We start from the raw sequence: 10,990 nt of genomic DNA on the forward strand, positions 1-10,990 counted from the left end.
ATTTGATTTGATATTAGACGTAGTAGATCTACAATTTACTAAGGAAATTTGATTAGTGTTACTAATGGGGTAATTGGATTAGTAAATGCGCCCGAACGATTGTCACCTTGACTATGTTGGGATGAGTGGGTCGGAACTTTGCCATGTTTGAATATTGAATGTACTTAAAAAGACTTGTTTGACTTCTTACTAAAATGTACTTGAGCTTGATATATGCTGTAATTGTCTTTGTTATGTGGTGACCGGTGCTTGTTAAAGAATAGATATTACGATGGAATACGGAACTTTAATTGAAAAGATAGCTGATACAGCTCTAATGTTCAAAATGAGGTCGGCCTTACCTAAGGGAATTAAGTCCCTCGCTCAGTTGCAAGCTAGATTATGGAGCACGACCTTTTATACCTTTTGTCTATGATAGTTGAGGTGATGCTTGTGTTTTGGCCTGTATATTTTGTTAAGCATGATATTTATTTCCTTTTGAAGGATTTGAATGCTATAAATTCTATATCTGATCATGTTGGCTTGTTAGTTTGTTTGGTAGTACACATGCAAAGTTTTATTTTCATTATCGACTCATGCAATGACATGCTCTCATTTTGGTTGATTGTTCTTCCTCTTGTATGACCTTGTTTTAAAAAAAAAAAAGATTTGCTGGGTTAAATGATTTCTCTTGATCAAACGTCCAAATAACAAATGTTAAACTTCTTACCAAAAGTCGAATGCATCTAGAAATTTTGACTATCAAGACCAGAACCAATTTCCTTTCTTCTTGTATTCCATTCGAATAGTCATTTATATATATATATATATATATATATATAGACCACAATTTTTCCAAATGTGTATTTGATATCCTGTTATTAGTTTGGTTACGAAAGGTACGTGAAAAAGCTTTCCCCGAACGAATAAGATTTTCGGTTGGCCGTCTTGGGACAAAAGAAGCTGTATCATTTCTAAAATTGTTAATTTTGAAAATCGAATTCTAGTAAATCATTTTGGACAATTTGAGTACGACAATTTGGTGAGTGAAATATTTTATAGAAAATATATCTTCGTACTTGAGTTTCGAACTACATGATTGAGTCATTTGATTTAGATAAAAAAAAGAAAAAAAGAAAAAGAGTAAATTTCGAGGACGAAATTTATTCTAAGGAGGGGAGGATGTGAGAACCCCGAAAAAAAATATATATATATATATATATATATTCATGCATATATCACTTGCATTTTGATTCTTTAATAAATTCTAGCATTACTTTCACTTGCTTTTAAATATCAGTGCATATTTCATTCGTAGTTCTTATTCTTTCATAAATTCTAGCATTATTTCATTTGTTTTAAATAAGTACGTAAAAATAATTTTCATGTGCAAAATAATATAATTGTGCTAAACTATTAAATTACTTAGCTTTGCTACACTAAATTAATAATTCTTGAGTTATATTAAGTTTATTCCTTAAAAATAAATCCCTTAAATTTCGATAGCTATTTTAATCGTTAATAATGTTAAGTGTTAATAGGAACCTTAGCAATAAGATGAATTTGGTAAATTCTAGATAAAATCGATACAAGTATACTAGGTTCGCCTAGAACATAAAAACCTTGAAATTATAAATATACATATATGTACGGGTTGCATGTACATTTTAGATCTTTAATAAACGTTGTTATTATCTGGTCTTAAATAAGTGTGCAAAAATAATTTGTTTTAGATTACAAATAATTCAATTGTGCAAGATATTAGATTATTTGAATTTTTGCCAAGTAAAGGTAATTTTTCTTGATGATTGAGTGTGCCATTGTTTTTATTTTAATTCTTTGGTTCCAATAACTAATTTTAAGTATTAACGACGATAGGTGCTAAGGAAAACTAGAATTAAGACGAAACGTTTAGGTTAAAGCTCTTTATAATTATTTTAGGGACGTTGTATCTCGATAATTGAATTTTTCAAGGTTGGTATATTAGTAGGCATTTGATTTATATTTAGGAAATCTTGGAGTTAGTTTAGGATTGAAGGGCTTAAGTGGAAATTTGGATGAAATGTAAAAAGACCAAATTAGCCTTTTCCAAGTTAAAATCACCATGCAGCCGTGAAGAAAAAAAAAAAATGCTAGAAGCAACTCATTTCCAAACAATTCCAATTTCTGTCGGTTCATTCCAGCATCTTCCATTTCTTTTGCCGACCAACCCCACTCACGATAACCCCAATATATACACCCCATTAACCATACACTCCACACTATACCATTTCCAATCCACTATAATAGTACACTTCCATTTGCTTTCTGCCGTGAGCTGTGAGGAAACAACTACCTTGGAAGTATCGACCGAGAGGGAGAGCTGAGTGTCTCGTTGTTTCCTTCCGGCCGTAAATTAAAAAGAAGAGGGAGGGAGACCTGCTGTTCACTCTTTAATCTAGCCGTGAGTTAGTGAAGAGGACTGAGAGCTAAACATTCTCCATTTCAGTCGCAAGCTTGGACAAGAGAGAGGAGTGACGGGCTGCATTTCTGGGCTGACCGAGAGGGAAGAGTTTGCAGCAGCTAGTCGTGTGTTTTAGGCTTCAAGCTAAGGTAATTTCTGAACTTAGAGGAGATGTTTATGGGTTGATGAAGCTGACTATAAGCGTGCATGTGAGATTGTGTGGCTAGATGATAACTTAAGTTATAGAAAAATCTGTTTGAGAAGAAAATGAAGCTGCCGAGAGCTTGAGCTGGAAATTTTGGTTTTAATTTGCTGGGTTGTGATGATTTGAGCTTAATCTTGGATCAACCTGATAGATAAGTTCCTTACTTAGTGTTGCATGTGAACTTTATGGCTAGGAGTTTCGGTCGCATGGCTGGAAAACTTATTAGAAAATTTCTGGGCTGCTGAACTAATTTTTCCAGATTAGCCGTTGAAGATGTTTTGGAAATTGCTTGGGTATTTTAGCATGAAATTTGCTGGAACGTGTTTGATTTTCACTTGGTTAGGTGTTTGACTAATTAAAATTAAATGATTAAGCCTTGCATGAAGTGTTTTGGTCCGGCTAAGCTAGAAACAAAAATAAACAAGAAATCTGCTGCATGCAAGATTATCCAAGAAGAGCCGAATGAATTTCTGGATTTTTGGAATGTTTGTAGTCTTTAATTGAATCTGATTTTGAACGAGAGATGTTAATTAGCTAGCTAAGTGTTTGCATGTTGAACTTGAGTATTTAAAACACTGATTTAGTCAAGGAAAAGTTGGATTGATGATCAATTAGTTGGCTGTAGTTTTTCTTCTTGTTTTGAATGGATTGGTGTTTGAAAGTGAGTATTGGTTGTCAAGAGCTAATGATTGATGAAGCTCTTAACCATTTGAGTAGCTTTGCAATAATTTAATTTTTGGTGAATTTGTTCAAGTGATTGGTTGAAATGCATTTGGAAGGTCCACGATTTGTGATTTGGAATTGTTTTAATACTTTGGACTTCCTTTGGTTGATTTTGATTAGAATTGAATCTGTTGATACCTAGGGCTAATGATTGATGAAACCCTAGTAAAATTGATGTTCGAATTGTGTTTTTGCTATATTGGCGACTTGGAATATAATGTGCAAATGAATTGGAATCGTGAAGTCCGTTATAGTCTTTTGAATTCAAGTATCTTTAAATCAAATCTTGTGGGAATATTTTGCCTTAATATCAAGTTATATACATTGAGTATAGTACGTTAATATTAAAATCTAGATACCGGGACTTTTAAAACCTTGCCGATTTGTTAATTCTTTTCTTTATCTAAACTAGTGTTTCACCTTTAATAAATAATTGCATTAACTTCCAAACTTTAAGTTTTTCACAAAATTATCCTTGACCAATTGTTTTAAAGGAAATTTGTTAAAAACATTAGATTTGAATAATTTCAAATAAAAGACAAAGGGAACTTGTTCGACAAGAAAACTTGTTTGAATTAATTTGGTTCTAGTTTGCCCTCTAGAAGGGAAATACCTTTAAAGAAACCATATGAAATATTTATTTCTTTACTAGCCTTAATTCCAAGGGAACTATTGATTCGTTTCGAGAAATTAAATTAGTTTTATACAAGATAACCTTTTATATACAAAACAAGAGTTTGTATAGTAAAACTTATAGTTTTAAAACTTGGATTTCTAGGGTGTAGCGAGGACGTGGACTTCGATTCCCAGCTTGACTTTTGAGCTTCACTTTTGGTGAGTATCCCTGCCTGATTTATGGCTATTTGGTTAAAGTGCTTTATCGACTCGTTATGTGATAATTGCCAAAAATGGCTGCTGATCCATCGAAGTGAGCAGTGTGTACTTTATCGCACTAGCCTTTCGAGTAGTGACTTGCTTGAAGTGTTTTTCGTGAATTTCTTGCTTGCGTTTGCTAAGTGCTAAATTACTAGGCAGGGGAATGTACCACACCATAAGGGTGGGAGGGCCTCTTATCCTGTCCTGGTAATCAAGTGTTGGACGTAAAGTCGTTGGGTGAATCCCTCGACCAGTCTATAACAATCAAGTGCTGGACGTAAAGTCGTTGGGTGAATCCCTCGACCAGTCTATAACAATCAAGTGCTGGACGTAAAGTCGTTGGGTGAATCCCTCAACCAGTCTATAAATATAAGTGTTGGACGTAATGTCGTTGGGTGAATCCCTCGACCAGTCTAAGGTATACTCGAATATTATTGCTTCCCTATTTATTTACTTCAGTCGAATCAATACGTGTTAATTGTTTCAAGTTATTGCATGATTTTGGGGCACCACTGAGCTTTAGCTCACCCCACGTTTATTTGTTTTCCTTGACAGGTCTTGAGGTTTGAGAAATCTGAGCTACTTATATCTTCTTAAGAATGTATCTACTTCGTTTTGTGGCTTGTAATGTATTTGAATTAAACGATATAGTTTTGTTTTGGGATTGCCACTTGAAGCTGGAAAAGTGTAAACCCTGATTATAATATTTGGCTTGTATGTGTATATATACTCGGGCTGTATGAAATTTTATGTTTTGGAAACTGTAAGACTTTAATTCTTGAATGTAACGCGTGAGGTGTTTAGGAGCCGCCGATTGGCTAACTTCGGATGTTGTTATCTTTGAAGTTAATGTGTTTTAGTATTCAAGCCGCTTAAAAGTTGGCATGATCGGATGGCGAATTGTGTTTTGGTTTAAGTTATACGTGGATATTTGGTTGGTTTGCTTGCGTGAGTCCTGGCGAGAGCTAGGCAGGCGACCCGCCAACCCTCTGGTTCGCCTTAGGGAGAATTGGGGCCGTCACAGGTACCACATCTTTTGTCCTGGGAAATTGTTATGATCCCACTGAAAATGCGGACATTGATATTGGATTCAGCGATTCTTATGCTTGTCACAATGATGTTGCTGGAGGTGGGATAGGACCCTTTTATGAACAAGCATACATCTATGGTCACGGAAGCTGCGATGGCATTGGCCTTGGCATAGAAGGGGATTATGTCCATGGTGGCCCAAGCATCACATTCTCTGCAAGTCCTTCACCTTCGGTGAGATACTTCATCTGCTCCCAAAACAGTGACGGGGTCGGAACTGAAATGGTTAAGAGTTGCCCGAACAAGAGGAGATACAAAGGTGTAATTGAGACAGAGGATGAGACTGCACGCAGGCTAGAGCGTACAAAGATCAAAAATAGAGAGGCAGCTGCAAAAGCACACGAAAAGAAACAGGTCATTTTTTTCTCCCTATCTCTCCCATTATTTTCCTGTTTGTTTAATGTTAGCAAATTTTTTATTTCCTTGCATTTTGAGGCTATACCAACTGAAACAATCTTTGCGGTATATTTGAGTTCAAGCACCTTTGTCGCTGAAGCTAAATGAATTGTAGGAGAACCTTGGCTTTCAGGATCAAGCAACACAGCCACATTAACTGCGTTTGTCATATTAATCTGTAAATTTCTTTGACAGGCTTATGAAGCTAACCTGCAGACTCAGATTTTCAAGCTTCGTAAGAAAAATAAATTTTGAAAAACATGGTCATGTTAATATGCAATCTACTATTCTATTCAATCTATCTTTCCATTGAAACTAAACAAAACTGTATTCTCATTTTATAAGCACGTGAATAAATGCTGTTTTTAATTTTTATTTTCCCACTAATATTATAGTTTCTCCAAGGGCACAAGAGGATAGATGTACATCCCCAACCACTTAGGAGCACCATTTCAGGAGCCAAATAAATCCCCCCTTATCAGTTGCCAGCGTACAGAGGGCAGAAGGAATTCAGAACCCTCTGCTGCATAAAGGCGCGAGGCGAATTGTAGCAGACACTACTGGCAAACTTTCTCGTCATCAGCAGAACTGCTACATATATATGACTAGCAAAAAGTACGTGAGGCGCATGTATACAATTAAGAAAATTGTTTTAAGGACCAAATTAATAATTTTCTGGTAAATAAGGAAGTGTTGTTGTTGGGCATAAGTAATTACCATAGACAGAAGTTATTTGAGTTGGATACACAACTAATTCAATTGAATCTAAAGTAACATTCGTGCTAGCTTTTGTATCATTCTTTTTTTATTCTTTTCTTGTATAGAAAATAGCACAAAATATCCCTAATATTTCACCAAAAGAATTTTAACATTTTCATGTTTAAATTGCTAATTTTATATCTCTCACTAAAACAAATTAGTCCAATTTAGAAAAGCGCCAAAAATACCTAGTTCTAGGAATTGACTAAAAACATTTTCAACCAAACTATTGTAAAGAAATACAAATAAAAAAAAAGTAATAGAAGGACAAAACACAAAGCAAAAAAAGAAAGTGAGGGACTAAAGCTAAAATTTGTGATGTTCGTTGTCATTTCTTAGGTCTTCTTCCCCTTTTTGGAAAATGTCCTTTTCCTTTTAAATTATTTAAAAACTACAAATATTGCTTTGTTCCAAAATATTTTTTATTTGCTTTTTATGATTTTCTAATTATGCTTTCTAGTTTTATTTGCAACAAGTTATCCAAAAGTCCTTTAAGACAGTCAATTTTTACCCTCTCTCTCTTTCTCTAAATGCTAATGAGTATTTATTCACTGCAAAACATAAAAGTTGAACAATTTTATGAAAACATGATCCATTCATGCAAAAATTTATCAAAATAAGCAAATAACCGATGTTTTTAAATTATTTTTTTTATAGGCAAGCAGTAAGAAATTTAATTGCAGACGAACTAAGGTTCATACTATTATTATTATTTGCTAAAACAAGGTTCATATCATTTAGTTTTAAACCCATATTCACATGACAATTAGTGTAACATATTTGAATCGTTATTAGCTCTGTAATTCATTAAAGTCATTAATTTAAGTACCGTTGGAAACTTATAGATAATGATATTCAACTTTATATTAATATGCTTCAACCTATTATTACTCATAATGCAGATACGTTATGAAACTTAACTTACATTGGCTAAAATTTACAACTAATATATACATATATATATATAGACACATACACTATGATATAATTATGCAATACATGATTATGTTTTTTATATTATGATATGTATAATTATTAATTACATACATCATTGTATATACAATCTAAGTTTATACATAAAATTGCTTGAGAGCAGGGATTTAATACCCTCAAAAAAAAGGAGCAAGGGTTTAATCAGGCCAAATCTAATGAAACCCAAGTTCGGCTTACAATACTTAGGGAATGTTTTTCAAACACTTTACTGTAACTATATATATGAAAAACTTTACTGTTGATGTTTTTTTAAGGTGCTTTTAGTGTATTTTTAGGGGTTTTTTAAAACATATTTTGAGATATTTTTACAAACACTACAACAAAAATGGCGTTTCCTGACATATCTATAAGGACACTTGCTGGTTTGTGTCATTATAGCATTCCTATCATGACACTTATTATCAACTCAATAATATATATTCTAAGTTTTTTATTTTATCTGATATAAAAATAATAATGTGCCTTTAAACTACCTATCATGACATTTGAGAAAATGTGAGATGTACCAAAAAAAAAAAGAAAGACACAAAACGACATCGTTTGATTTTGGCGGAAGATTCATTTGCCAAAACACTCAGTGAAATACTCAAAAGTTTCATTTTGCTGACCAAAAGAATTAGTGAAAATTTTCTTCTTCTCGTCTCTCTCACCTCTCCGCAAACAAGCTATCTCGGTGGATGTGGTCGTATGTTTATACTAGCAACCTTCTCTTTCAAGAATTCTGTGTCTTCTTCGTTTGTCAGACTCCGATATTGAATCAGGTATTTGTCTTCGTCAAATCGTTTGATGACAGTTGCAGGAATCCAAGCACCTTGAAAACCATCTTCATCTATTCTAACTTCAACTGTTGTCCCTCGGCTAAATTTCTCCTGTACTGTTTCTTTGCCAGGCTTCTGTTTGGCTGGTAATATTGACACTTTCTGCAATCCGAAAAACAGTAAATTTTAAGCTAAAATTGGACTGATTATAAACAACCAGACAAAAACAAGCAGCCATGCAATAGTTAAGACATCTGGAAGGGCAGGCAAGGAGTGAAAGTTAGAAGATTGGAGTTCAATATTGGCAAAGCGGGAAGAGGTTGGCATATGTTGTTAAAAAAAGAAAAAGTGGTAAACACAATGAAGCTATTGTCCATAACCTGTTCGATAAAATGTCAATTCCCCCTTGTATTTCCTTTTTTTCTGAATTTCTTTTAATGTTGTGGCATTTTCCCTTAAAAGCTAGATTACAAAGGCTATTTATGTCTTCTAAAATTGCATAGAGTAGGACGAACAGCTAGGTTGGGACGGCAAGGAAATGCTATTGTGTTTTTGTTACTAAAGGTTTGGCATTTGTTGTATGACTTGTATGTCTTGTTTATGCTTTCTACAGAACATCATTTATGAAGTGCTTTATAGTTGAATGCTTTCTTTCCTGTATGTTTGAACAGGAGGAAGCATATGTTGAGTTCCTTCGAGTAAGGAGGGTTCCACTTGAAGAGAGAAAAAGCCCAGATGATATTTGTTGTCCCACAGGTTGTTCATGAACTTATGTTTGAATCTTTTTCTTTTCATTTCTGCATTTTTGGCCTTTGTATTGGCTACATAAGGACCACCCTCTTCCTTTTCTACATGCATGTGTGTATTGCTAGAGAGAGTGGATTTTTTTTTGGGGGTCGAAGGAGGTAATTGTGTGAGGCTATTTTGTGCTAGTGATTTATGCAAATACCTCATACAAAAAGGCTTGTGTCTGGAATACCTTATGTAGAGTTTCTGCTTGATGGCTCCTTTACTTTAAAGTTTCTTCTCGATCTCTATGTTAGTTTACATAGGTATGGGTATATGCGTGAGTATGTGTACCTCTTTGCTGAATCCTGGTACCACCAATGATATGGCTTTGTTGTAGGAGAGGAAAATGAGGAGAAGTCAAGTGGAGCATTTAGTTATCATCTAATGAAGTGTAAATTATGACAAAAACATACATTCCCCTGCTTTTCAAATTTCCTTTTATGATGCTAGCCACATCTAACTATGTTAATTTTCCAGTACCTGATGTCTTCAAATATATTGAGTCTTGGCCAATACTAATCCTTGCTTTGGTGCCATGAGTAACAGTGAGCAGCAGCTTAAACATAACTTTGATATGTTTGGTGGAAAATACCTCACCATTAATTCTATATCTTAGATACACTTTGGCTTATGGTGTCAATAAAATGATCGGAATTGCATTTTGCAGATAAGGTCAGCTACAAAAAAGAATCATGATGTCATGGAAATAGGGCTTAGAGCTTTTGTTTCCTATATCCGTGCATACAAAGAGCATCACTGCTCCTATATATTTAGGCTAGTGAATTTTATGGTATACGCTCAATAGGAATCTTGTTTTTTCTTGGAAGACTCATTGTTCCTTTCTGCAGGTGGAAAGAACTTGAGATTGGGAAATTGGGCATGGGTTATGGCTTATTGCTGCTCCCTGCAATGCTTGACCTGAAGCATCACAATCTTTCTACTGAAGGTTTTACACCACTTGAAGATATAAGCCTTGATGAGATCAAGTACAAGTAAGAATCTTCTCAAAGCTTTCAGCTTACTTCATAGGATTTGACACACTTGCTATTAGTTAATCATTTTGATCTTTTAGTTCTGGAATTTCCCTTTGGCTTTGGGATTTTCCATTTTTTTTCTTTTGGGTGGAGGGCAGGGTGGGGATGTGAAATGTCAGCTTAACCTAGTCCTGCCCATGGAGTCAAGAACTATATATTTGGGTCTGCCACCCAATTGTGGTTTTATTAGCCTCATCTCGTCAAGGAGAGTTGGATCCTTTTGAGGCAACAACTTGAATATGCTAGTTATCAACACACATTGAGAAATTTAGGACGCTACTGTATGAATGTTCTAGTGAAATTTGTTGTTGCATTTACTTGGTTGATGCTAAAAATTAAGCTTAGTATCTTGAATCATTCAAACAAGAATGAGCATGCTAATTGTCCTACTGGACTCTCTTTTTTAGTATATAGTGCACTAGATAATCGGTAAATCCATTATGCAGGGATAAATCTCGTGAGAAACAAAGAAAGAAGAACTTGCAGGCAAAAAAAGCAGCTGAACAACAATAGAAGGTACAGAAGCCAAAAGCAGCCTCAACCACTACATCCACTGTAATGAGGAAGAAAACAACCAGTCAAAGACAGGCTTAATCAGTTGAGGATGATGACGAGATGGCACAGGAATACCGCTTATTGAAAAAGCTAAAAAGGGGTGCTATAAATGAAAGTGAATTTGCCAAATTGACTGCAACTGAAGATTTGCTTTGAGACTGCTTGAAGCTTGTCTACTGGTAGAATATCAACCAGCTGCGAATGGGAGCACCTTAAATAAGCATTAAGGTAGAAAGAGAGTCTTTCAAGTTTGTGCACATGAGAATCTTTTAGTACTTGTTTGGGATTTTAGTACTTGCTCTGTTAGTACTTGTTACCGACTTTTAGTTCAACAAATTATATTTAAGCATTGACTTTTACTTTTAAATTACTATATGCATTCTGCTCTTTG

At 34.5% G+C, this 10,990-nt stretch overlaps 2 long non-coding RNA genes across 2 annotated transcripts; both read left to right on the forward strand.

Annotated features, from left to right (window-relative positions):
* The first annotated feature begins 2,148 nt into the window (after positions 1-2,148).
* LOC140009174 (uncharacterized) lies at positions 2,149-5,048 on the forward strand. The gene is made up of 4 exons (XR_011816524.1): positions 2,149-2,571; positions 4,129-4,184; positions 4,382-4,644; positions 4,782-5,048. It is a non-coding gene; the product is annotated as an uncharacterized lncRNA (long non-coding RNA).
* Positions 5,049-9,895: 4,847 nt separating this feature from the next.
* Positions 9,896-10,728, forward strand: LOC140009436 (uncharacterized). The gene is made up of 2 exons (XR_011816861.1): positions 9,896-10,002; positions 10,491-10,728. It is a non-coding gene; the product is annotated as an uncharacterized lncRNA (long non-coding RNA).
* Positions 10,729-10,990: the final 262 nt, after the last annotated feature.

The sequence above is a fragment of the Coffea arabica genome, chromosome 6e (genome assembly GCF_036785885.1).
Source record: "Coffea arabica cultivar ET-39 chromosome 6e, Coffea Arabica ET-39 HiFi, whole genome shotgun sequence".
Taxonomy (NCBI): Eukaryota; Viridiplantae; Streptophyta; class Magnoliopsida; order Gentianales; family Rubiaceae; genus Coffea; species Coffea arabica.